We start from the raw sequence: 27,156 nt of genomic DNA on the forward strand, positions 1-27,156 counted from the left end.
ATTAAGAACAGATGCATCAATAGAGAGATTATCAGGGTTATTATTACAAATACATGATGGGGTCGAATACCCAATACAATTCATTTCAAGAATTACAAAGCCACATGAAAAGGGTTACTCAGTTTCAGAATTAGATCTAGCAAGTATAATACACTGTGTCACAAAATTAAGATTTTATTTGTTGGGTAATGAATTTACAATAGAAACAGATCACCAAGCTTTAACGTCTATATTAAATAACAAATATGGAAACAGTAGAATACATCGGTGGAGTCTAATACTTAGTGAATACTGCTTTGAAATCAAATACATTTCTGGAAAATCCAATATAGTGGCAGATGCTTTATCAAGGTTAGAAAATACACCACAAAAAGGGCAGCGAACAATAAAAATTGGACTAAATCAATTAGTAGAAAGTACTGGATTATATTCTAAAGAAGAAATTATAAGAGATCAGATCAATTTGAGTGAAAAACAAAAAGTCCTTAGGAAAGATGGAGTATATTATAAAATAATAAATGGCATAGAAGTATATGTAATAACTAGAACTTTAGCAAAGAAAATATTGAAAAATTTACATAACGATTATATGCGTATTGGTTCAAGAAAGCTATGGATGCTATTTAGGGACAATTATTTTGCAAAGAATGACATAAGTATAGCAAAAGAAATTACTACCCAATGCCCAATATGTCAACTAAACAAAGAAAAGAATTTCAAAAACCAGAACACATATAAATCTAATGTTGTATATGAAAAACTAAATACAGTTTCCATGGATTTTATTTCAAATTTAGTTCTCAGTCCAACAGGAAAAAAGCATATACTAGTGATAGATGATTTATATACAAAATTTATTAAACTATATCCCTGCTCTAGAACAAATGTTAAAACATTAAAATTATATATTAATCAATTTTTCGAAGAAATAGGACCATTTAGAAATTGCATAATAGATAATGCTACATATTTTAACAACCAAAAATTTCGGACATTTTGTGAGAAAAAGGGAATCAACATTCATTTTACAAGTATCAGACATCCTCAGGCAAATCCTGCAGAAAGATATATTAAAGAAGTTATAAAATATTTAAGGATACTGTGCCAAAATCAACACGAAACTTGGCAGCAACATATACCACAAGTAGAGTATTTTTTAAATAATACACATAATTTGAATACAGAGGAAGTACCAGAATATTTAATGTTTGGCCATATAGGAAACAGAAAGTGGATTAGTGAATATAATCAGGATATGTTAGAACAGGTAATGCAGAAAGTGAATAACCGAATTAGGAGGAAAGCTGAAAAATATATCAGAAGACAAAATCGAAATATAAAAAAACCAATCACATTTCAAAAAGGAGACCAAGTGTTAATTCGTTCACTTAGAAAAAGTAATGTGAAAGAAAACCGTTGTAAGAAATTACAACCAATGTTTGAAGGTCCATATACAATTGAAAATCAGAATGGACTAAATAGTTATGTGTTAATAGATGCAGAGAACAGACTAAGAGGCATATTTCATATCAACGACATTTTTCAATATCATGAAGAGATTGAAGAATGATTTCTATACCTTTAACACAAATATAATAACACTAATAACTTACTGATATATCCATTTTATTCAATAGACTTGATTTGTTAAATGGTAGATGGTAGATTTCATTATTTTGAATCAATTTGACATCATACTTGTTGAATTTTGTATATATGGAAATTAATTTGTACCCTAAAAATCATAATTTGGGGTTAGACACAAAATTGATACTATAATTGCTATAAAAATGTCTTTCTAATATAATAAAGTGGAAAAACTTACCAATTTATATTGATGAAAGTTATTTTGAATGGAAATAATTCCTAGATTTTGTCTATAAATAAACAGAACACCATATCTATTATATTTTTAATTAAGGTTATATTTTATTCTCTGATATCGCATCCATTGCTCCATTTGACATGACAGTTTGACCATAGAATAGCCGAACTGTGATCCGTTGTTCTCTGTTTTGACATAGACAGCGAACAGGGATGTATTTAACACATTTTAAATAAAAAAAAAAAAAAAATTTTGATTTATTAAATTTAATAAGGTATGAGAAAATTAATATTTAAAAAAATAATAAGTAAATTATTTATTTTAAATATTATTTTTGGGGTATTGTGACAATTAGGGTTTATAGAAAATAATTTATAAGTTATATACTACATAATATTAGATATTTGGTTGTTTTAAATAAGTTATATACTAGAGAATTTAATAAAAATATATTTATGTGAGGGCATTTTTAATAAATTAGCAGATAATAATTGTAAAAAGTTGTATTTAGTAATTTTAATGTTGTAAATAGATTTAAGTGAGCCATGTGCCTAGGCAACCAACTATACATACTCCAAGTGTCAAATTAAGAATCATAATACGAATATAAGTGGGGTTATTATAATAATATATTGTTTGAAATGTGTATTTTATTAAATTAGAGTGTTAGTTACTAATTTAATTATATATTCTGATCTGAAAAGCCTAAATGTCAACAAAATTATTAATAGAAAAGAATGGAATTCTCTGGATCTCCGGAGATGGCCATGTTTGCGAAATGGTTTGTTCCAGAAAATTCAGACAAGTAGTTAATAGAACAAAATAGAACATGATATATTACGAGATGGTTCTGGAATATCCGAAAGATATAAATACCCGTGATTTGGATTCAAGATGGCAGTTTTTATTCAGAAGAGGCAGTTTTTGAAAGTTTTTAGTCAGAAAAGTTTTAGATAGTGCAGTCAGAAGAGTTTTAGGGCAGTTTTTGGGCAGTTTTGGAAGTTTTTAGTCAGAAGTCAAGCAGTTTATTATGAAAGTTAGTTGGAGTCAGTGAATCAAGTACAAATAGTCAAAATGTTTAATATAGTGAGTTAAATGAAGATTAAAAATTATGCATATAATTTAATGCACATTTATAATTATACACAAATAATTATTGAAGATAAAAAAAAGGTATATTGGAAGAAATTAAATTATATTATGGTTGGAGATTAGTATAAATCAACTTATAATAATTGGATATTGGTATATTGAAAAGAAGAATAAATATAAATGCTGTTTGCTGGTTTGGTTGGTGGTGTATACATGCTGGTGAAGAAAAATATATCTTAAATTGGTAGAAGCTGATAATTGAAAAAAGTAATTTCACAAAAAACAAGGATAACTGAAGTACGAAGACATTCAGTGGTGATTAGAATCTATATACTTAGTGGAAAATAGTTCATTTAGGCATTCAGTGAAAGAAAGGTACAAAATTTTGTTAATATAATTTAGTTAATGTCATAACAATTTCAATTTTGAAGATAGTTTGTTTAAATTTAACATTGTCTATAGAATTTAATTAGTTTTATAAGAGTATCAATTTAAAGATAGTTTATTTTAAATTTACATTGGCTAGGTTAGATATATATGTGTGTTTCATAATAGTTATAATAAAGATAATTTAAAAAAGTACTTACAAGCTAATTCTTTGAGAACCGCGATAAAAACCCTATATTATTAAAATACTCATTGCTCATCATTCAAAACAAAAAACACATCATAACAATATATATATATATATATATATATATATATATATATATATATATATATATATATATATATATATATATATATATATATATATAGATAGATATATATATATATATATATATATATATATATATATATATATAGCTGAGAATAAAGAAAAAAGAAGAACACATAGTACTTACTAAAATAGATAATGACCCTCGTTAAATAAATAATGATTATTCCCTCTTACTAATCTGTCATAGTTGGCAATTTCTTTTCAGTAACTTTTTTTTTTAATATGGATATACAATTCGATTTTATTCGTGTTTGGCCACATAAACTTTTGATCTTTTTGTATAAAGTTTCTTTCATTTAAAAAACATAAATATTTTGTAATTGAAGGCTATTTAAATTATCTGAACTCTCATGAATTGCTTTTTTAATACATAAAACTTTCCACGATAAACATCCTATAAAAGTGAAAGCTATCTTTTTAATATACATTTTTATAGGGTTTGTTTTTAGTTCTTTTTTACAGGTTATCGATTTCTCATAATCACATAGTAAACTGCAGTTATCGTAGCTACGGTGACACTTATCAAATATTTATTTTGTGGCCGGAAATAATTACTGGCCTACACGAACATTTGCTATTGTTTCTAGATTGGTTGAGCATACCGTTTTGAAAGCTTTTATCTATAGTGAAAAAGTAGAACAAATCGCTGTTTATGTAGTGATAGTTACAAGAATTTTAATTAAAATATACAATAAAAAGTTTATAATTTTGTTGGATACACTTTTTATTTAATTCATAGTATTTTGACTATATTGACAATCTAATAAAGTTTATAATTTATTAATTGCTGACTCTTCTTTCTCTCTTGTTTACAGCATATTCTGTATTTTGGCTATGTCGTGTCTTGTTTCTGATGCGTACCTACGTCATTACTGGTCTTATAGATTCTTGATTTCATCTTCTATGTCGGTTACGTCATATAGTATTATTAAGGCACACTGCTAATCTATTTGCTCGTTGTACTTGATTTCTTACTCTATCCAATTGTTGAACAGTATAATACCTATTATTGCAGTTTTGTAAATTTTTGCAAATATTTATTAAATATAAAATAGTCATTATTTTAACATCGTAACAACAACTCCATCTATCTAAGGGTACTACTGTCATCGAGTGCTATAGTCTGTGGACTAGTACGCACTCTGATGCGCATCGCCCAGCCTTGAATTTTCCCATTGGCTATTAAACTGAAAATCCCTATATATCGCTCGAACAGCACATATAAATATGGGCAATTTTCAGGTCAGCCAAGTCAGTCCCTCACGTGCTCATGGGGCTCTGCTTCCTGCTTTTTATACTCTGTGGCTGAGATTATTTTCGAATACAACCTGATGTTTTATTTCGACTTAGTATATTTTTGTCATGTAAGACGTATCTTGTCTTTATCAAGACAAGTCATTAGAAGAAAACTTTTTACAAGCCATCATCATCATCAATGGCGCTACAACTCTTCATGAGTTTTTGCCGCGTTTACTATTGCCTTCCATGTTTTTCGGTCCTGTGCCAGTAATTCCCATTGTCGCATTCCCATTTTCTCTAGATCTTCTTTAGCTGCATCTTTCCCCCTTTTTCTAGGCCGCCCTACAGACCTTATTCCCTCTGGCCTTTCCAAGAACACATTGTTTATAAGGCGATTGTCGTTACTGCGTATCACATGCCCTGCCCATCTGAGTCTATTGGCCTTTATATATCTGACTAGATTTTCTTTTTCGAATAGAGACTCTAGCTCGTTATTGTATCTGCCCCTCCATTCGTTTGTCACGCTGTCTCTGCAAGTGTCATATATCATTTGAAAAATTGTACGTTCCCACACCAGCAATTTATTTATCTCTCTTTTTGTTAGCGTCCATGTTTCGCTTCCATACGCGACTGTTGGTCATATTATGGTCTTAGATATCCGGATTTTTGTATCTCGTGAAAGAAGTTTTGACTTCATTAGATGTTGCATTGCAAAGAAAGATCTGTTTCCTACCATTATTCTTGTTTCAACTTCTCGCTCTAATTTGTTGTAATTTGTGATTGTTGCTCCTAGATATTTAAATTTTTTAACCACTTCGAAGTTGTGATCATTTATAGTAATGTTTTGCCTTATTCGCCGTCGTTTTTGTTTTGTCTTCATTTATTTTTAGACCGATGTTTAATGCAGCTTCTTCAAAGCTCGAGAAAATATCCTCATTTTCTAATGTTGATTGTGCTACTGCGTCTACGTAATCGGAAAAGGCAAGTATGAATTTTGCTCCCAGAGCATTTATGTCTGGTTTGATTTTTGGATAAGTTTTTCGCATGACATATTCTAAGGCCAGGTTAAACAACAATGGGGACAACGGATCTCCCTGTCTCAGTCCAGAATTTACGCAGAAAGCATTTGATATTTTCCCCCTATTCTAAATTGTGCAAAAGAGTTACTTACACACATTTGTGTTATCGCAGCTAGTTTCTTGGGTACGCCGAGCTCGATCATTGCCTTCCATAATGTTGCACGATTAATTGAATCATAAGCCTGTTTGAAGTCTATAAAAATCTGATGTATGTCGTGATTATATTCCCAATACTTTCCAAGTATTTGTCTTATTGTAAATATTTGATCAATAGTCGATCTAGCCAGGCCTGAAATCACACTGGTAGTCACCAACTATTTCTTCGGCGTATGGTACTAATCTTTTTAATAATATCGAAGCCAATATTTTATATGTAGTGTTTATTAGTGAGATTCCTCTGTAATTCATGCATGATTCCGATTATGGTACAATAATACTACCACACCATTCTTTCGGCATTATTTCTTGTTGCCAGGCCGTTTCTATTAATTGATGGATTTTACTTATGAGTTCATGACGGCCTGTTTTAATAAACTCAGCATCAATATTGTCCAGACCAGGGGTTTTATCGTTTTTAAGCGTTCTTATGGCATGCGTAATTTCTTTCATGCTTGGTGGGGGTATTTCTAATTCGACCGTTTGATACTCATGTTCTCCGTTGTTTCCACCATTTTTATTGTTTTCATCAGTGAAATTTTGGATATTTAGGAGCTCTTCAAAATATTCGGCCAATCTTTCTATTATTTTGTTTTCGGCAGCCAGCATTTCTCCATTTTTATCTCTTACGAAGTTGGGTGTGCTTATGTACGAGCCTCTCTTATGTTGTCTTACTTCTCTGTAGAAATTTTTATTTTGATTTCGTCTGTGTTCTCCTTCTACTTTTTCAATTTGTTGCTGTAGATATTGTCTCTTTTTTTGTCTAAGTGTTCTTCTAGCTGCAGCTCTCTCTCTGTGGAATGGTATACGTTTTTCTTCTGATGGATTCGACAGATAATCAATTTTTCTTTTGTTTGCTTCTTTTAGAGTTCTTTCACATTCGTCGTCGAACCATTTTTTCTTTTTTGTTTTTTTCGTTCTTTCGATAGATTTCTCTGTTGCTTCTGTAATAGTTGTTTTTATGGAGTTCCATCGCTGATCTATATCTTCACTTTCATTTTCATTTATTTCTAAAACCTGAAACCTATTTCTTAATTCTACTTGGTACTGTCTTTGATTATTTTCTTCTTTCAGCTTCACCACATTCCATCGTTCGATCTTTGTGTGTACAAGTCCATACCCAGTAAATGGACTTGGGTAGAGGAGTGTTCGATAGCATTATTCGAAACCCTCTACAGAGCGTCCGAGGATCTGAGGTGTTTTAGACCCTTATTAATTCCCCCGAGACGACACTACGAATTAAATTAGAAGAACCGACGACTAGTTTCAAGTATTAGGCAACATCAGCGCTGATAATAATGTCCCACCCGTATTTCCCGAAATCGCTTCGAAAATAAAGCTAACGACTTCTAAAAAGACGAGTTTCAGCTGCCAAACCACACAGACGTGTGTTTAAATTATATCTTATTAAATCTGTTTATTATTATTGTCTATTTTTTTGATCCTTTAGCTACTATTGTACTATTATTTTTTCGGATCGTTAATTTTAGTAGTTTATTTAACATATTCAACAATATAAGATGTTCGAATGCTCATCAGTTTTGGTAATAAAGTCCGCAGAAAATACAATTACTTTAAATTGAATATAACTCATTTAGTTTTCTAATAAAAGTAAATGAAAATTACGTTATTTTCCCCAATCTGGTTATACTGACTTTATAGGTATATTCAACTCAATTTTCAATGCTCGTTATGCATTAGTCGATAACAACTGATCCTCGATTCAGTTGATACTAAAACACGCTATTACTTAGCAATATTAAAATGAAGTTGTATAATCTCTTTCAGGAAATACGATTGTGATTTTTTTCGTATCGACGGGCTGCAAAATGATTTTATTATAGAAACACAAAAATAATGATAAAAAATATATTTACCCATATTGTTGCCACTATTTTCACTATATTCATTAATAACTACAAAAACAGACTGTTTTTAAAACATAAAAGTTTTAAAAATACTTTCATTGGCAAGTGAAAGCCAAAAATATACAAACGGTAATTTGGACGATATTGGTTTATATGTCACTGAAATCGGAAAATTTTTCTGCGTCGTCTGGTTGCATCATTATATAGCTAAGATGTTTTTTGCTCGTTTAGTATTTTAAAATAATTGACACTTTTCGGCGATCAAACGTTCATGTTAACTGTATACGTATGTTAACTGTACAAGCGACATGAGACTTGCGGAAATTTTGGAATTTTGGAAAACTAAAGTAAATTCAACTTCGAGCTACGGACAGAATAAACACTAGTCACCGCATCACATTTGAGTCTGCACGTGACGAAGGCCTTGCTATAGGCCATAAATTATCGAAATGTCTAAGGCATGTCGGTTGAGCTAACAGGTACGCACTTCATTTTTTCGCTCCATCGTCTGTCGAATGAAGACACACAGTAGCTATTGTGCAAAACTTTTTTTTGGTTTGTTGATTTATTAATCATTAGGTCGTGTGCTGATAGTGTAAAACATTTTTTAAGAACTTATTTATTTCATCATCATCCAGCCCCATTTTCACATCCATTGTTGGATATAGGCCTCCTCCAAACGTCTCCAGTTCTCTCTATCTCTAGCTGCTGCAATCCAGTTTGTTTCTATTCTCCTTAGGTCGTCGGTCCATCGGGTGGGTGATCTGCCTCGACTTCGCTTGTCGGCTTTTGGTCTCCACTCCAATAATCTCTTCGTCCATCTTCCGTCTTTCATTCTAGCAACATGTCCAGCCCACCTCCACTCTTGTTTATTGATTCGCAGTATAATATGGTCTACGCCAGTTCGTCGGCGTATCTCCTCATTTCTCACGCGATCTTTCAAGGTCAGGCCCAGCATTGATCTCTCCATTCGCCTTTGTGTTACCCTCAGTTTTTCGACAGTAGCTTTCGTTAAAGTTAGGGTCTCTGCTCCGTAGGTCAAGACTGGTAAGATGCATCGGTTAAATGCCTTCCTTTTCAGGTGAATTGGGGTATTTGTTTTAAAAATGTCTCTCATCCATCCATATGCCGCCCATCCCAACATGATTCGTCTATTTAACTCGCAGGTTTGGTTGTCTCTGGTTATTCTAATTTCATGACCCAAGTATGTGTATTTATCGATTAATTCTACCTTGTTGTTATTGATCTGTATCTCTTCGCTGGGAACCATATTGGTCATCATTTTGGTTTTCTCGAAATTTATTTCCAGCCCAGTTTCTTGTAGTATGTCATTCAGTTCTTGGAGCATGTCTTTGATCTCTCCCAGATTATCTGACAGAAGCACGATATCGTCCGCAAAATGTAGATGGTTTAATCTTTCTCCATCGATGAATATTCCTTTCTGTTGCCATGTTAGTTTTTTAAATGCATACTCAAGAACGGTAATGAACAGCTTTGGTGACATGGTATCACCTTGCCTGACTCCCCTTTTTATCTTTATTTTATTAGTTGCTGAATGTAGACTTATGGTTGTTGTGGCATTTTCATATATATTTTTAACTATATTACAATATCTGTGGTCGACCCTGCAATCTTGTAGTGCTCTTAAGATGGACGGTAGTTCCACTGTATCAAACGCCTTTTCAAAGTCTACAAATATCAATGCCAAGGGACGGTTATATTCGTTAGTTTTTTCTATCAGGGTTTTTAGGCACTGCAGTTGATCGTTTGTGCCGTAATTAGGGCGGAAACCGGCTTGTTCCCGAGGTTGGTAAAAATCCAGCTTTGTCTCTAATCTATTCGTTATTATTCGGGTGTATAATTTATAAAGATGGTTAAGGAGACTGATTGGTCTGTATCTTTCCAGGTCTGCTATATCTCCCTTCTTGTGTAAGAGTACAGTTATTGAATTATTCCACTTTGTGGGGATATTTTGATTCCATAGGCATAGATTAAAGAGCTTTTGAATTTTGGTTATCAGTACTGAGCCTCCTATCTTTATCGCTTCCGTAACGACACCGTCCTCCCCAGGAGCTTTGTTATTCTTCATATTTTTTAGAGCCTTGTAAATTTCGTCCAAGGAGATTTCTGGGATATCTTCGGAACCCTGATTTTGAATCTTCCTCTGCTGATATTCAACTATATCTAGAGTCGATTGGTTGCTATATAATGTCTCATAGAATGATTCCACAATTTGTAACAAATGTTCTCTGTTTGGTGTGATGTTGCCATTTCTATCCTTGAGTTTGACTATTTGTTTATTTCCATTTGTGAGTTTGCGTCTCATTATTTTCATACTCTTATTTTCCTCAATGGTTTTGATGATTTCCTTATCTTTGTATTTTCTTAGGTCTTTTCTGATTTCTCTTGATACTTCCTTGTTCATTTTATTTATATCGTCGTTACTAGAGTTTTCGTCGCTTCTCAGTATTCTTCTTTGTTCCATTTTTTTCTGGGTTTCCAGAAAACTTATTTATTTATACCTCATAAAAAAGTTTTTCCTGCTTTAAAATAAATTCTCTAGGTAGAATAAAGCATTTATAATAGTATAAGATACGATGTAAGATCGATCTGCACTGATCTTTTAATGAATAAAAATTATTAGATATGTAATTAAGTATGTTAAAAGTTATAGAAAACAAGATGGATCCGATAAAATTTTGTCCTTACTATTATTATTCATTAATAATTAAAAAAAAACTTTTTTTGTATAAATTAAAAAAAATTCGGCCAGGGCAGATATTATTTTAGAGTTTGTGGATCATTTTTGAAATCTCGAAGTACCAAAATTCAGGATAAAATCATGTTCAATCAGTTTTTGGTACGTATTTTGGACTTATTTCATTTTGAAACATTGTTTTTTAGTTGTTAGTGCAGCCCAATCGCCTTCCCGATAAGTATCCTTTCTCATTAACAAATCAAAAAATGTATTTTTAGAACAAAACATAGCAAAAATTCCAATCAGAACCTGACTGATGTACTTAACGATTACAAAAATAATAGTTTTTACTTGTCCTGTCGAGCCTTAAAACTAGTCAGTTTTTGTTTTTTTTTAGTATTAAATTGATTATAACTCGAAAATGATCAACCTAATAGAAAATTCACAAAAGGCCTTTTATGTTTTGAATGATAAATAATATCCAAAATCCAAAATACCAGAAATCTAAAATAATATCTGTCTTGGCCGAATTTTACAAAGTTTGTTACATATAAATCAAATTCATTTTTTAATTATTAATTAATTATAGTCAGGACAAGATTATATTGGGCACCCCCTCTTTTTTATAATTTTTAACATACTAAGTCTTTCAACACAATTATTTACAAACTGTACTCGATGATAATGATTACCAAGAGCCCAATATTGTTAAAAAATCTGGGTTCTCATTTCTAAAGATAACTTTTGAATACATTTTTTGGAACAGTTCTGTGTACACCTTGATTTCATTTGCCTTGACCTGTTGACCTCGTTGATTCCTTAATGCCACTTACTAGGTTCACCATCTAGATCACTATTTTTCAAAGCTAACAGGAGAATTTTACTGTCATCATGGCATGTATTTGTCTTTTTAAAGACGAATTACATGTTATGATTTTTTCTGACAGATATTCTCAAGTTAAAGTTGATTTCATGTAATCGAGTGAACTATCTTATAAGTAAAGTCGTCCCAGGAACGCAACTCAACAATATTGGCAATCTCATTTTAAAGTCGTCTACTTTAAAATGTATAAGGTATGTCTGAATTGTCAATATAGATGAGTCAGATAAAATTAAATTATTAGAAGAATTTTTCACTAAGTAAAAAAACACAAAATTTGTTTAATTTACTAATGTTTGTATTTTGAGAACGATTTCCGAAGTGGAAATTGAAACGTCAATAAACGTATTTTAACCTTTAATTGTGGCTTATTCCCATTTAAATAGTAATTAATTTTCAAAGCTAATTCTAATATAGGCGCATTATTATTCATTTTGAAAATATATCTCGATATTAAAACACTTTTACAGTCAAAAATATCAACTAAACTAAATAATCTACAAGTTACATTCACGTAAATAGCAACTAGTCGAAAGTCGAACACAAACAAAGCAGCAACTCATGTAGCATAATATGGGATTCCCCGGTAAACTATTCAAACGACAAGATTGACTTACGGGATACACCGTTTATTTGATTACTTTATAAATTAAACATACGTGCAACAAAGCTGTAACTCCTTTTAACACCTTATTAATCGTCAAATACATAGAAACTAAATATTTGGCATAGGGAGTAACAGAATTACTGCCTTTTTCACGCTAAAATGACACACGTAAGTACAATTTTTTTCAACGGAGTATTAGCGAAGCTATTCAGAAATAAACTATGCCGCTTATATTGACGTGTGCGTCAATTTTTTACTGAATTCTTCTTCTTCTTCTTTGGGTGCCGTGTCCGTATTCAGACGTTGGCCGTCATCATGTTTACAATTTCCTGAAACCTTTCTCTGTCGGCTACTGCGCGAAATAATTCTTCTACTGTGGAACCACACCATTGTCTAATATTACGCAGCCATGACTTCGACCAATCCATCTCTTTCCTTCCACTCTTCCTTGTATTATAAGGCGAAGTAGATGGTATTTAGGTCCTCTAATTATATGGCTGAAGTATTCTGTTTTTCTCCTCTTTATGGTGTTTATGAGCAGACGTTCTGAATTGATCATTTGAAGAACATCTTCATTGAAAGTGTGCGAAATCCACGATATCTTTAGGATTCGTCTATAGCACCACAATTCGAATGCTTCTTGTTTAGCATTGTGGTTTTTAACGTCCATGTCTCACAACCATACAATAGGATGGACCACACATAACATTTCAGGACCTTCTTACGAATATTCATCGACAGGTTTCTGTTGCATTAAACTGGTTTCCAGGTCATAAAAGCCTTACGTGATATTTCGATCCTGGTTATTATCTCTTCATCAGAGTCACAATTTACATTTAACCAGCTGCCAAGGTATTTGAAATGATTTCCCCTTTCGGTCTCCTCTCCGTTACGAGAAATCAGACCTTGATCTATATTGATCTTTCCACCTGCCATCCACTTTGTCTTTGAAATGTTGATTTTTAGGATTCTCCGATAACTTGCTTCACTGACTAGATTTAGTAATGTTTGGAGACCTTGTAAATTTTCTGCAAGAATGGCTGTATCGTCAGCGTATCTAATATTGTTGATTACTTCTCCACCTAGTCTTCCTCCCTCTTGTCTGTCATCCAAAGCCTCCCTAAAGATTTCTTCAGAGTACAAATTAAAAAGAGTGGGTGACAAAACACAACCCTGCCGTACTCCACGTTTGATGGATATTTTTTCAGTCGGACTGTCTTTAATTTGGATAGAGGCTACGTGATTGTAATATAAGTATTTCAGCAGTCTTATATCATAGTGGTCAAGTCCTGCTGCCCGTAGGCAATCGAAAAGTGTATCGTGTTGTACTCTGTCGAACGCCTCCTCGAAGTCGATGAAACAAACATAAACATTCTTTCGGAATTCACAACTTTTTTGTAATAAAACGCGCATACAGAATAGTGCCTCTCTAGTTCCTAGACCGTTTCTAAATCCATATTGCTTACTACCCATCCTACTTTCGCATAGAAGGAATACTCGGTTTTGTATAATTCGTAGGAGTATCTTTAGTGTGTGACTCATCAAACTGATTAGTCTAAAATCGCTGCATTTGGTGGGCCTGCTTTTCTTTGGTAATGTTATAAACAGTGACTCTAACCAATCATCTGGTATTTTTCCTTCGTTGTAAATTTTGTTGAAGAAAGTGGTTAAGCAGGCAATGCTTTCCTCGTCAAAAAGTTTAAGTAGCTCAGCAGGGATTTGATCTGGTCCAGGTGCGTTATTGTTTTTGGCTTGCTGTATTGCCTTTTTGACTTCCGAATTCAGTATACTTCAGTATTACTGAATTCGCTTGTCTTCAAATCTGAAAATAGATCTAACTTGAGTTACAACCTTGTTCGATGGAGGTGTCGAAATATATAACCTTATTACCAAATCCGAAGACAAAAGTAGTTCTTCATGGTAAAAATATTTGTACCTCTAGTATCCTCTACATACAGAACGAACTAATTAATTATTCGTAGTGGTTTAGAAATATTTTATTTTCGATTTTTCAATCCCTTCGCAAATATGATCCCTTTTTTTAATTACTCATATTTGGTTTTGTTCAAGAACAGATACTCAACAAAAGATAAATGTTAAATAATTAATAATGTCTTATAAAACTGCTAGGTTCAATTTCATTTTTATACTTACGCTCTACGATACGTACACGAGAAACTTTCAGCGTGTTCCTGAAAGTAAAAAGGTTAAGCTCTTCCTGCAGTTTTGTCAGCTATTTTTCTTTACTGACATCCCTCGTTCGTAAACTTCACCACTCACGTAGCACAATAGAGTCGAATCCTTTAACCGGTATAAATCCATTCCCAGTACACTCAACCTGTTTTTAAAATTCTGTGTATGCTGTGGGTATTTGGAATCCATTATTTATAGAGAAAAAATTTGCGAAGTCATGCAGTAACGTATGAACGAAGGAGTTAGTATTTAATGGAACAATTTCTAAAGTTATATATTAAAAAACAAAATTGGAGATATAGCGATAATTTGAATCAATTTTTAATTTTAATGTATTTGGAACGTGAAAAATCTTAAATCGTTCGTGTGCTGGCCTTTGACGTGGTATTGGTCAAAACCTTCGGTTCTTTTGTAATTGTACTCTGTAATCAGTTTACTACAAAAAATATATACTGCTTATAACTTTGAAATATTTTGCATAAAAGGTATTCAATATTTAGTATGTTTATTAATGGAAATAAATGTGGTACAGTTAAAACCAAATATTCCGTTTTTTGTAAAGAAAAAATACTGTAATTTAAAAAATACATATTAATTTAATTCTAATTTCTTAAATATTACCAGATGTGTTGTTAGATATTTCGATGACAATAATGCTCGATTATATCTTAAACAATCGTACTTTGATAAATTGGTCCTTAATAACTAAAATATCGTCGTTGCGCGTGAAATATCTGCCATGTGCACATTTATTTAAAGTGCTTTTATTTGTTTAATGTGCACAGGCTTGGTCATTCTATGGGCCAGTAATATCTGCTATGTGATACTTATTTTTGTAAGGTATTAAATTGAAATTCTACCGATTCCTTATCTGCAATTCATTCGTTAAAAAATGTTTACAATCAACATCCTTTAGTGCAAAAATATTAGAATCGATCCATCTCTACACTTCCGGAGGAACTTCAATAACAATAATATGGGTGCCTTCCCATATCGGCATCCAAGGAAATGAGATGGCCGACAGCGCTGCAAAAGAAGCATCTACATCCCGTCTAGAATATACAGCTTCGAGAAGATTTAAAATCAAAATTCAAAAGGAATTTTCAAGACAAGATGCAGGAACTTTGGATCACCAAAAACAGAAAGCTCAGAAAAATACAACCTAATTTTTACAGCTATTTATCCCTAGTATCTCTGAACAGAAAAGAAAAGATAGCAGCATGAAGACTGAGAATAGGACACTCACGTTTGACACACGGCCGTCTCATGTCCCCAACAGACCAACAGTTATGCTCTCACTGCAACGATATTCATATTACCGTCAAGCACATCCTCACAGAATGTCAACACTACCAGGCCACCCGCATTGCCAACAATATAACCCATAGTCTAGAATCTAGAAGAACTTCTGAACTGTTCAAGCTGACTCAAGCGCCTAATAGACTTTTTAAATACTTCTCAATTATTGTTTAACAAAATATAATTTAAATAATATTTTTTTTTCTTTACTATTGTAAACTCTGTATCAAAATCCGTAAAATAGTTTCGAAACACAATTCAGATTTCTGCCTTAATCTAAGCCTTCTAAAAATTGCAAGGCAAAACAGACGTTGATAAAGATGTTAATAGAGACATGGGGAATCTAAAATTTGCATTCCATGACATGTCTCCTCAACTAAGCAGAAATCCTTAGCGAATTGGTTTCTTGTACACATACAGAGTAGATCCGAATAAAATGAAAAAGACAGTCAAGATTTGATTTCACGTACAAAGTGTATATGTATCTGTTTATACGTACGTCAAATCAAATCTTGACAGTGTTTTTCATTTTATTCGGATCTACTCTGTATGAGTACAAAAAACCAATTCGCTAAGGATTTCTGCTTAGTTGAGGAGACATGTTGTGGAATGCAAATTTGAGATTCCCCATGACTCTATTAACATCTTTATCAACGTCTGTTTTGCCTTGTAATTTTTAGAAGGCTCAGATTAAGGCAGAAATCTGAATTGTGTTTTGAAACTATTTTACGGATTTATTATCAGATGTCGCTATTGCGTCCATATCGAAGCCATTTTAGTGTTGCTTCTTAAAGACAGAAAATATTTATTTTTCAAGTTGAGAAAGCCTATGAATATTTGTTCTGATGAGCCCTATTAGAGCGAAATACGTATAAACAGATACATAGACACTTTGTACGTGAAATCAAATCTTGACTGTCTTTTTCATTTTATTCGGATCTACTTTGTATGAGTACAAGAAACCAATTCGCTAAGGATTTCTGCTTAGTTGAGGAGACATGTCGTAGAATGCAAATTTTAGATTCCCCATGTCTCTATTAACATCTTTATCAACGTCTGTTTTGCCTTGCAATTTTTAGAAGGCTCAGATTAAGGCAGAAATCTGAATTGTGTTTCGAAACTATTTTACGGATTTATTATCAGATGTCGCTATTGCGTCCATATCGAAGCCATTTTAATGTTGCTTCTTAAAGACAGAAAAGATTTATTTTTCACGTTGAGAAAGTCTATAAATATCTGTTCTGCTGGGCCCTATTAGGGCGAAATATAAACAGATACATAGACACTTTGTACGTGAAATCAAATCTTGACTGTCTTTTTCATTCTGTATCAAAACTTTGTAAGTGTAATTGTAAACCGTTGCTCCCGTGTCAATGACCAAAGATGTCGAGACACGTTAATTCGAAATTAAAAAAAAAAATTGAAATTCAAATCTCTCATGTGAGTCCGGAAAAATTTTAACCTCGTAATATCAGCCATGTGATAATGCAGAACATGGCAGGTATTTTCTTGTAGTTGGCTGTTCTGCGTTTCACGTAACAGACCGACTAGTAGTGTGAATAACTGTCATGTGTACCAATATCATTGGTTTTGTTATGAATTAGCATTGTTTTGAAAAGCAAACTGTTCGTTTTAGTAGTTTAAGTTATTTAATTTCTGAAGCTGATTGATATTCTGAAGTGATGGTATACATTTCTATAACAAATATGCGTTTCAACATTTTTGCTTTGAGAATCAGATAAAAGTAAATAACACAACCTAAAATAAAGCAAAATTTACTTTTCCGTTAACTTGTTGAATGAATATCTCAGCTAATATATTTGATCGACTTTAGTATAATGTGTCATAAAGTCATAAGTATTTATTTAAATTACTTTTTACAACAATTAAGCGGTATTAAGTTGTTATCAAACAGTTCCGCCAAAAATATTAATTTTTAATTTTTTTTTATTTAGAAAATCGACTCACAAGGCAAGAAGATAATGTTAATGAGGTTAGAGGCATTTGGTACAAATAGTGAACTCTTAGCTATTACTAACACTACTGATAATAATAACAGTTAACCAGAAGGTACATCTATATTAGTGACTGATAATAAACTGCTTAGCATAATTGACAATGCCTTGAGCTGTGAAACTGAAATAATTTTGAATGAAATACAATATGAAAAATTCGAAAATAAAAATTATAATGATGTTACTGAAATTGTACGTCCCTAAGATACACAAAACAAAAACATTGCCACTGGCACCATTGATGAAATGATCCAAAATAAGATTATTGAAAACAACGACAAGGATTATAATGGAGAAGAAAAGGAAGAGGAAAATTCCATTGAAAATAGCAACGAGTGTGAGGTTGCTAACGTCAACAGCCTGAATGAAACTGGAAGTCGCAATTCAAGAAAACGTAGTTGTTTAATCAGAAGAAAATTTAAAGAACGCTGCACTCATAACGTTAACGGGGAAAATCAGAAAAGCAAGTACATTAAGACAATTTTTCGATGTAGTGAAATTTCTGACGATGATCGTAGAGAAATTTTTCAACAATTTTGGAAATTTAATACATGGGGGAAAAGAGGCTTACGTGAAAGGCCTAATAGTTAATAGAAATATTAAAAGAAGAAGAAAAAAGGTCGATAATAAAACAAAAAAGAATGCAGGTAATGACATTTACTTGCCAAGCAACGATGGCCAAAAAGTCAGAGTTTGCAAAAACGTTTTTATTGAATACCCTGGATTTGGGTCGTGATGCGTTTAATAGACGGAATCAAATTTCTAGTATTTTTCCTATGAACACGAATGACAATCTCGAAGACTCAGAAGATAAACTTAATCAGATAGATTTACCATCTGCTAAACGAAAGAAAAAATCTATTGTGCATGACAAGATTCGAGAATGGAAAGTTTTTTATCAAAAGTTCATAGCCATTACTGCAGGTCCTCCTTCACAAAGACGTATGTGGAATCTACTTTTAGGTCTATATGCCATATGTACTCTGTTTATGAAGAATGGTGCAAAGAGAACGAATTTAAGCCTGGGTCTAGACAGCTTTTCACTTGTGTTTTGAAAGAGGAAAACATCGCAATTCATAAGCCCAGGACAGATCAGTGTGATCTATGCTGCGGTCAAAAGTTAGGTCTTGTAAATAAAAATACATTTCAAAAACATATTAAAGTGAAAGTAGAAGCCAGAGCTGCCACGCCTGAAGCTGAAGAAAGTGCTAGCTATCAGAAACTGGAGCTCGCGATGAATATGCAGAATATGCTGTAAGCATATATATGTAAGCAAAAGTTACAAATTCATAATTTTATTATCTACAAAATAAATGATAGTAGTGTTACCCTTGATAGAACGATAAAAGTACGCAAGACTGCATACCTTGGACACATACTAAGAAATAATAAATATAGTCTTCTGCAGGTCATCATGCAGGGTAGAGTCGATGGCAAAAAGGGAATGGGTAGAAAAAGGAAGTACTGGCTGCGAAATATTCGAGACTGGACAAACATGACTGTAGACGAATTATTCCACGTTGCAAAAGACAGAGAAGCTTTTAAAAATGTGGTTCGCAACCTCCGTTAATGGGGACGGCATAGGAAGAAGAAGAAGTGTTACCCTGTATGTATGGCATAAGGTTAATGGTGGCGTAACCAGTAATGAATTCACTTCTTGCGTAAACCATTTCATCTCACACTTAGATGGAGGCTATAAACATGTAACCTAATTTCAGATGGTTGTAATTATCAAAGTCGTAATAAACGTTTAGCTTTTGCCTTAAGTGATACTGCAAAATCTAGGAATATTATTATTAAACAATTAAACCTGGAAAAGGGGCATACTATGATGCAAGCGGATTCTGTTCATTCAACTTTTGAACACTACTTTAAGCCTCCCATTAACTCCCCAGGAAATTACATATCTCGCATGAGAGCAGCAAGGCCAAAGAAACCATACCATGTTATTCTGTTAGATTATACATTTTTCTTCAATTATGAAGCACTTCCAAATACACTACCTTCACTCAGACTCGATAAGAAGGTAGGAAACCCTGTTGTCATCGATATTCGTGGTCTAAAATACTTGCCTAATGGAGATATACAGTTTCTACTCCGCCATAATGAACCTTGGGCAAAAACTAAATGGACTTGAAGTCAGTGATAGAACCAGACCACCACGCGTTTTACGACGAGTTACCGTACGTACCGGATAAAGAAAAAAAACTAAAACATAATTTGTAGATTTTTTTCTTTGTTTGTAATACTTTTTATACCTTTAATTTTATCAATTTGTATTTACTCAGGCTAATAAAATCCTTAGATGTGTTTATTAACTATAATTATCTAATTTTACATCAAACATTAGTAAATGGGTATTTTGTAAATGGGCTAACTTTATCATTGACAGTTTCCAAATTCTTTAAATCTGCATAGATCAACGCTTTTTTGTTTGACTAATATCTGCCATATTGCATTACATATTTGAACTAGTAACACCTGCCATGTGTCAAATTAAACTATTTTTAACTAAAATTATTTTATAACTATTATTTAACCATTATTTACAATCTCCACATTGTATAAACATATGCAAATAGTATGAACAGGAAATAAAATAAGAACTAAGGGGTTTGAATAAAAAGTTAAACATTTTTTTCCCTATCCTATATAATTTGGGGTTCAGCACACAGCAGATATTACACGCGCAACGACGATATAATGCCAACAACACGTGTACATTAGATATTATACGGGATGAGCGCAATAATTATGTGACGAGAGTCGAAGAGTTATAAGCGCGTGCGTAGCATGCAAAAAGTCACCACGACAACAGCCAGTCTAACCTGCCGCATTAAATGTTTCACTTCAAAAATAATGGAAAACATAAACAAATAACTGTGTATTTGGTTAACGTAGTATTACTTCGGTGGTATTACATAATAATATTGCTGGACGACCATCTCGAAATAGACCACATCAAGACCAACCATTAGAATAATTAAACAATTATGTCATTAGAAAAGTTTTTAAGTAACAAATACTGCATCATTATTGTATTGCATTACAATGTTGCGAAAAGAGAAATATTTAATTACATTTATTATGTTAAAGCCAAAACACTGAAGACAAATAATTGATATTTCCAAAATTTCAATTAATCTCCGCCGTCCAATTGATATGTTATTTACTTTAATTAATTAGTACTGAATTATTGAAAGCTGTCACATTATTTGGCGTTCTGGACCACCCTATCACGTTTTGTATGAAAGATCACAAGTCCTTAACGACACAATCCTTGTAACTAGGCAAGATGTGGGCAAGATCTATTGAGACACAATATTTTATGGTACGTTGGTGGACATGTTTATATTTGAATAATCTGTACCTATTTGTTTGTTTTAAATATTTAGTATAATTTCATGGATTGTAATTATTATTGAAATAATCTCAAAGTCATATTAAGTTACAGTAACTGAAGTTGGATAATCGATTATTAACGAAACATTATTCAAGCGTACGGCTTAAAAAATAAAAAGCCTCAAGCAATATAGACACATTTTATAAAGAATTACAATAAGAGATAAACCAAGGAAATATTCAGAGGGAAGATGATTATTTTTCCTTTTCTTTTGGCAATATAACCCTGGATGGGTCTTTGCCTTTCTGGCCATGTCCTTCCATTCAGATCTCTTTTGGGCCCTTCTCCTCCATTGTCTTATATTTATGGTTTTCAGGTCGTCTTCCACGTCATCCAACCATCTCGTCCTGGGCCTTCCTTTTTTCCGCCTTTCTACAGGCTTCCACTGTAACATCTTCTTTGTCGTTTTCATGTCTTCTTTTCGCTGAACATGTCCCAGCCATAACAGTCTTTGACTTTTAACAAATTTTACAATGTCATACCCTTTATTCAAGTCATTAACGTCCTCGTTTTTCCTGATTCTCTATGTGCCGTGTTTCTCTTTCACCGGGCCATATACTTTTCTCAGTATCTTTCTCTCGAATGTCCTGAGTTGGGCTTCCTCTTTTTTTGTCATTACCCAGGTTTCACAACCATAGGTTACTACGGTTTTAATCAAAGTACTGTAGAGAATCATTTTGGTTCTTTTTTTTAACAATTTTGATGTCATCAATCTTTTATTAGCATAGTATGTACGATTTCCACTGGAAATACGTGCATTAATTTCGCTACTTACGGAATTCTTCTGATTGATTACTGTGTCAAATATATGTGAAGGCATCCACACGATCAATAGTATAGTTGTCTATTGCTATGTTATTTTAATTCTCAGGTGGTCTTTTGATGGTCATGTACTTAGTTCTTTTTTTTCGTTTATTTTAAGCCCTCTTTTTTGTACTTCAGGATCAATTTCTTTGAAAGTTTCCATTAGCCGTGTCTTGCTTCTAATAATAATGGCGACATCGTCTGCATAAATGCAGTAATTTGTACTGTTTAGAGGGAAGATAACAATATTGGAATATTTTAACGCTCGAAAAAGCAACCAATTAATTTCCAAAATCAAAGAAAATTACAACGAGAATGTTCAGAACGAAAATGAAGAGTTGATGATAAACTCCTGCACTTTTAACGAATAAACAATACATTTTTGACAACAACGACCATCACAAATATACATTCAATAACTATTCAAAGGTCCATTATAGATTATGTTATAATCCCTAGATATATACATCCATCAAAAATTGTCAATGCGAGTAGATGTAAGTAGCGACCATAGCCTAGTATTATTTAAAATAAGAATCATCATGAAATACAGCAAACATCTATCTGTTAAATTGTTTTCAAAACTCAGTTAATGGCAAAGTATTACTTTCTTAGGAGCACGCTTAGAAATAACAAAAAGATTTATTTATAAATGTTTTTGATCTATACCTATTTTTGTTATTTTGATTGAAAACTTTTAACTCCTTGCAACTCAACAACTAAGCTTTTTAATAATGTATGACCTTACATCAATATTCGTCAAACAGCGAGAGCCCTTTGGGGTAGAACGTTGTCGGTTGAATATAGAAACATCCTGTTCATTCTACTGCTATAAAATATTATTTTTCGTTTGCTCTCAAGCCCGTATATTCTTATTCTAGTCACTATAAAAAATTTTGTTTGACAATTCCAAAATTACTAAGCATTTATAATCAAAAGTTTTATTTTATAACGTTTTATTGTATAAATGGCATAACAGATTAAGTAATGCAATTAATTAATAACAACAAAAAGTTATCCTCTGCTACATGAAATACACTAAGCAGGTATACACAGACATTAAAACCATTTATCTCTCTCATGCCTACATACGTCCTCAAAACCGCTATTGGCGGCGTTTATTTTCCTACGGACACAACATAATTCATATCTCCTAACAAAAAATTCCGCTCGTTTTTGCCTCTCTGTAAGATTTATTTGAAAGCCAATGATTGCTAAATCTTGAGATTTTCTAAGGATATACTGACTTAGAATGTTACCTTCTTTAGAGAAGTAAAATTTCCAGACATATTCCCTGAGGAAATGAAACTCTGTTAAGGGAAACTCCACTTATCACCAAATCAGGTGAAAAAGGGTATGTTAATATAAAAGTAGAGATTGTTATAAGATTTTTTTTAATTAAGTTAAGATATTTAGATTAGAATGAGGTAACCTGTTCGTTATTTATATTAATAATATTTTTTGTTTTTATTAATGTTTATGTACTTACAAACATATAACAGACTAACAATATATGCAACAGATTAAATGTCATTTTTTTGCTTTATGAACAATATATAAACAATTTAAAATCACTATTTGATTTTAGATAGGGTAAATACTTTTAGATCTGACACTGCGAGTTATTGAACATCCCAATTATTTTAACTAAAAACATGAATTCTGTATTCAGTAGTGAGCTAAGTTTTGTTGAGATGTCGACATTGTACTATTAGTATCAATATTGACATAAATGACATTTGACTGACATTTCTGTTTTGCCGTCAAATGTGATATTCTTTGGTTATGCACCAAACTTAACCCTATTTTAAAAAATGTTGACATTTTTATAAGAGTTAAACAAAATACAATACATTAGATACGATTGATACGATGTAACGATACGATCGTTAATAATCTAACATTTCGAACGTTAGCAAAATCACAGTTAAATAATCAAACCGAATCCCTACAATAGCTACTAATTGGCCGCCGTAGATTAGGCAACTTACAATACAATTTAAAATATCGATTGATGTAGGTTATAATAGAATCGATTCTCTTGTCATTGGAGAGGAAGGAAACCTAACCTTCTTATCTATAAAGGGAATTCTGCATAGATAAAATTACACCTAGATTGGTAACAGGGATAGCCAAGGTCAAATCATGTTCGGATTAGGCGCCCATTCGTTTGGTGGCGCTGCTAGTCTCGTTCCTGCGCGGAGGGAGTGTGCTGTGATCAAGTCAAAGTTGAGTTTAGACAAATACGGCGCCATATTTGTATTTGTTTTATTTCTTATAATTTATTTTATAATTTAAATTTTTTTATATAAATAGTGCAAAATCGTACAATTTTCGACGATTTTTTATTATGGAATCGAACACATTACATGGAATAACAATGTAGAGACGAAGAACAGGAACAAAAAAAGATGTGTTCCAGATTGCATGGATACTACTGGCAAGCGATACCGTTTTTTAAGTCCAGGACATTATATGGATATGTTTGATAAATGGGTGAATGCTGTTAAGAGCCCTAATTAGAGAATGCTGCAAAAGAAACTATTTATAACAAATTTCGTGTATGCGCTAGTCATTTTAAAGAGGAAGATATAGTCAATGTTGGAAATAGCGGTATTACGAGACCAGCCGTTCCGAGTTTGTTTTTACCAGGACCAGGTAAGAACTATTATACCACTGACCTATATTTTTATTCACATTATATCTGACCTTTTACAAATTAGTTTATAAATTTAACCTAAAATTATATATTATAAAACCAGTCTTACTTAGCTTAGTATTTGAATTATTTGTAGGTAGTGGTTCAACAACTATCTTAAAAAGCATCACCTTAGAGAGGGTTCGGCATAAATTTCTACAGGTGTGCGCCTTTCAAAGTTGGATTAGATTAGCAGACCATGACTACACTATCATGGAGAGGTATATGAGCTTGCCTGCTTTAAGTGTGAGGAGGTATCTGTCCCTCTCTTGTGAGTGAGATTGGTCTTAGAGTACCATATTACCATGGTTTGCCTCATCTATGTACTTTTAATGTTCCATTTTGTAGAACAACCTATGGTGCTAATAGCCCACTGAATAGATACTTATCTTTGTTAAACAACCTAAATGTAAATATTTAATATGTCCCTCAATAAATATATAAATATTAGTAGAAGAGATACTGGTACCATAGAGTTTGGAAACTTAACTGTGTAAAGTACTTCATGTTTTTATTGTAACTAGGTAATACTTTACATATTTTTTTATTTTTGTTATGTTATTTTTCCACCTTTATTGTGCTGGATTTTAGAATCATAGAACTAACTGTTGGGTTTATAGGGTTTAAAATGTAATTACATGTTTAATTTTATATATATGTATATATATATATATATATATATATATATATATATATGTGTGTGTGTGTGTGTGTACATGCATGTGTTTGTGTACATAATATATTTTTATTTCACATTATTTAATTTAATTATCGTAAAATACTGTGTACTTAACCACTATTTTGTATATTGTAAGTTGTAACATTTAATCGGCTTGTCCCGTATATTAGCCTGCATCCACACAGACAGTGGTAAGGCGTTCAGAGTTATGAATAAATAAATTTGAATGTGTCGACAGGGATCTTTCCTATTCTGTTGATGATAGGGATGGGATGACTGATCTTAAGGTGACATACTGGTGAAAAAATCTATTGATTGTAATTGTGTTTGTCATTTCAGGCATAAAAACATTATTATCCTCTGTTGTTTGGAGTTTATACTGAGCAAATAAAGTTACTATATCAGGTTTTAGCAAAGCTTACATTCTGGGTGAAAACTTTAAGCATACCTTAGAAATAAATTATTTACCTTATCCATTGTTTTTTTTTGTTTGTTCGTTTTTTCTAGTTGCTATCATTCGGTTATTCCTCATTCTTGGGTTTTCTTTTTGCAAGAAGCAATATTTTGCTAATCTAATCAAAATCATAATTTTGTTGATAACCAGAATATTTTTCTGGAACTTATATTATGATTGTAAGGTGAATTTTCTGTCCCATCTGGTATTTATTTAGTAGTGGAATTCTCTAGTGTGTAAAGCAGTTTTCCATTAAGTGAATTATAAATTTTTGGTTTTCTATGCTAGATTCACCAATTTCCATATAACTCATTGTATTTTTCGACTTAACCATTTCCTTCATGATTATATGGTGTTGTTCTACTTGAATATATTCCTTTAGAGTGTAGATAATTAATAAATTCTTGTGAAGTAAAGCTAGTTCTCCTTGTTAGATTTGATATATACCGTCATTCTATATAAACCAAATAGTGATTTAATCTGTAATTGGTTAGAATTGCTTTTCTACCAGATAATGTCTGCATTTTTTTTAATACTTCAACTCATTTGCTTTTTTTTCAATTGCATAATGTTTTCATTCAGAATCTGTGAGGGTATGTGTGAAAAAAGCAATTGGTTTTCCAGATTGATTGCTTCGCTTATGTAATCGTAGATTAATTTTTTAAAAGCATGTACTTATCTTTATCTTCTAGGGATTTATCTTTAGATTCATTGCTTTCTAAAAAATTCTTGAATTTTATATACTTACCAATGTTTGAATTCTTTGGTGGAAGTTTGACAGTTTGGATCAGCCTCTAGTTTATCTGGTCTAAAGTACTTCCCCATTGTAAATTTATGCGAATGAAATTGTAGTAAAATGTCTTTTGCAGAATTAGACTTTTATTCACATAAAACTTGATAAGAATGACAAAACAATTATTTAAATACTGACCAGTTCTTGTCACAACATTAAGAAAACTAAATTATACTACACGTGGCTTGTATTATTAATATTTCTTGTAACACATATAACATTTCTTGTAACATTTTTATAAATAAAGATTTTATTCTATATTTTATTCTTTAATTTTTTTAACCACTTTGGCATTTTAATGTAATGGAAAATAAATATAGTCCCAATGTAACAAGAAAACCCAAAAAGTATACGAAAAATATTTATTATCGTATAGGATAAGGATTTTTCTTGTTATTTTAGGATTATATCGATTTTCCTTTACTTTAAAATGAGTTCACAATCCTAGGTAATATTACTAAACTTTTGAATTTAGCGCCATGTATATATAGTTACGCGCCCGATCACTAGGTGATGCGCCAATCATTGTTTTATTCCTTAACACGGAAGTTTCAATGCTAGGTGGTAGTGTGCTATGGAATTCTGTTCATTTTGGAAGAGAACTTCGAGCAGACGAGTTAAGTTACTTTCCATACACTTACTATCTCCATTTA

At 32.1% G+C, this 27,156-nt stretch overlaps 1 long non-coding RNA gene across 1 annotated transcript; it reads left to right on the top strand.

Moving 5' to 3' along the window:
• The first annotated feature begins 23,984 nt into the window (after nucleotides 1-23,984).
• Nucleotides 23,985-26,763, top strand: LOC140448539 (uncharacterized). Its single transcript, XR_011951731.1, has 2 exons — nucleotides 23,985-24,537; nucleotides 24,675-26,763. It is a non-coding gene; the product is annotated as an uncharacterized lncRNA (long non-coding RNA).
• Nucleotides 26,764-27,156: the final 393 nt, after the last annotated feature.

Source organism: Diabrotica undecimpunctata, chromosome 8, assembly GCF_040954645.1.
Source record: "Diabrotica undecimpunctata isolate CICGRU chromosome 8, icDiaUnde3, whole genome shotgun sequence".
NCBI lineage: Eukaryota > Metazoa > Arthropoda > Insecta > Coleoptera > Chrysomelidae > Diabrotica > Diabrotica undecimpunctata.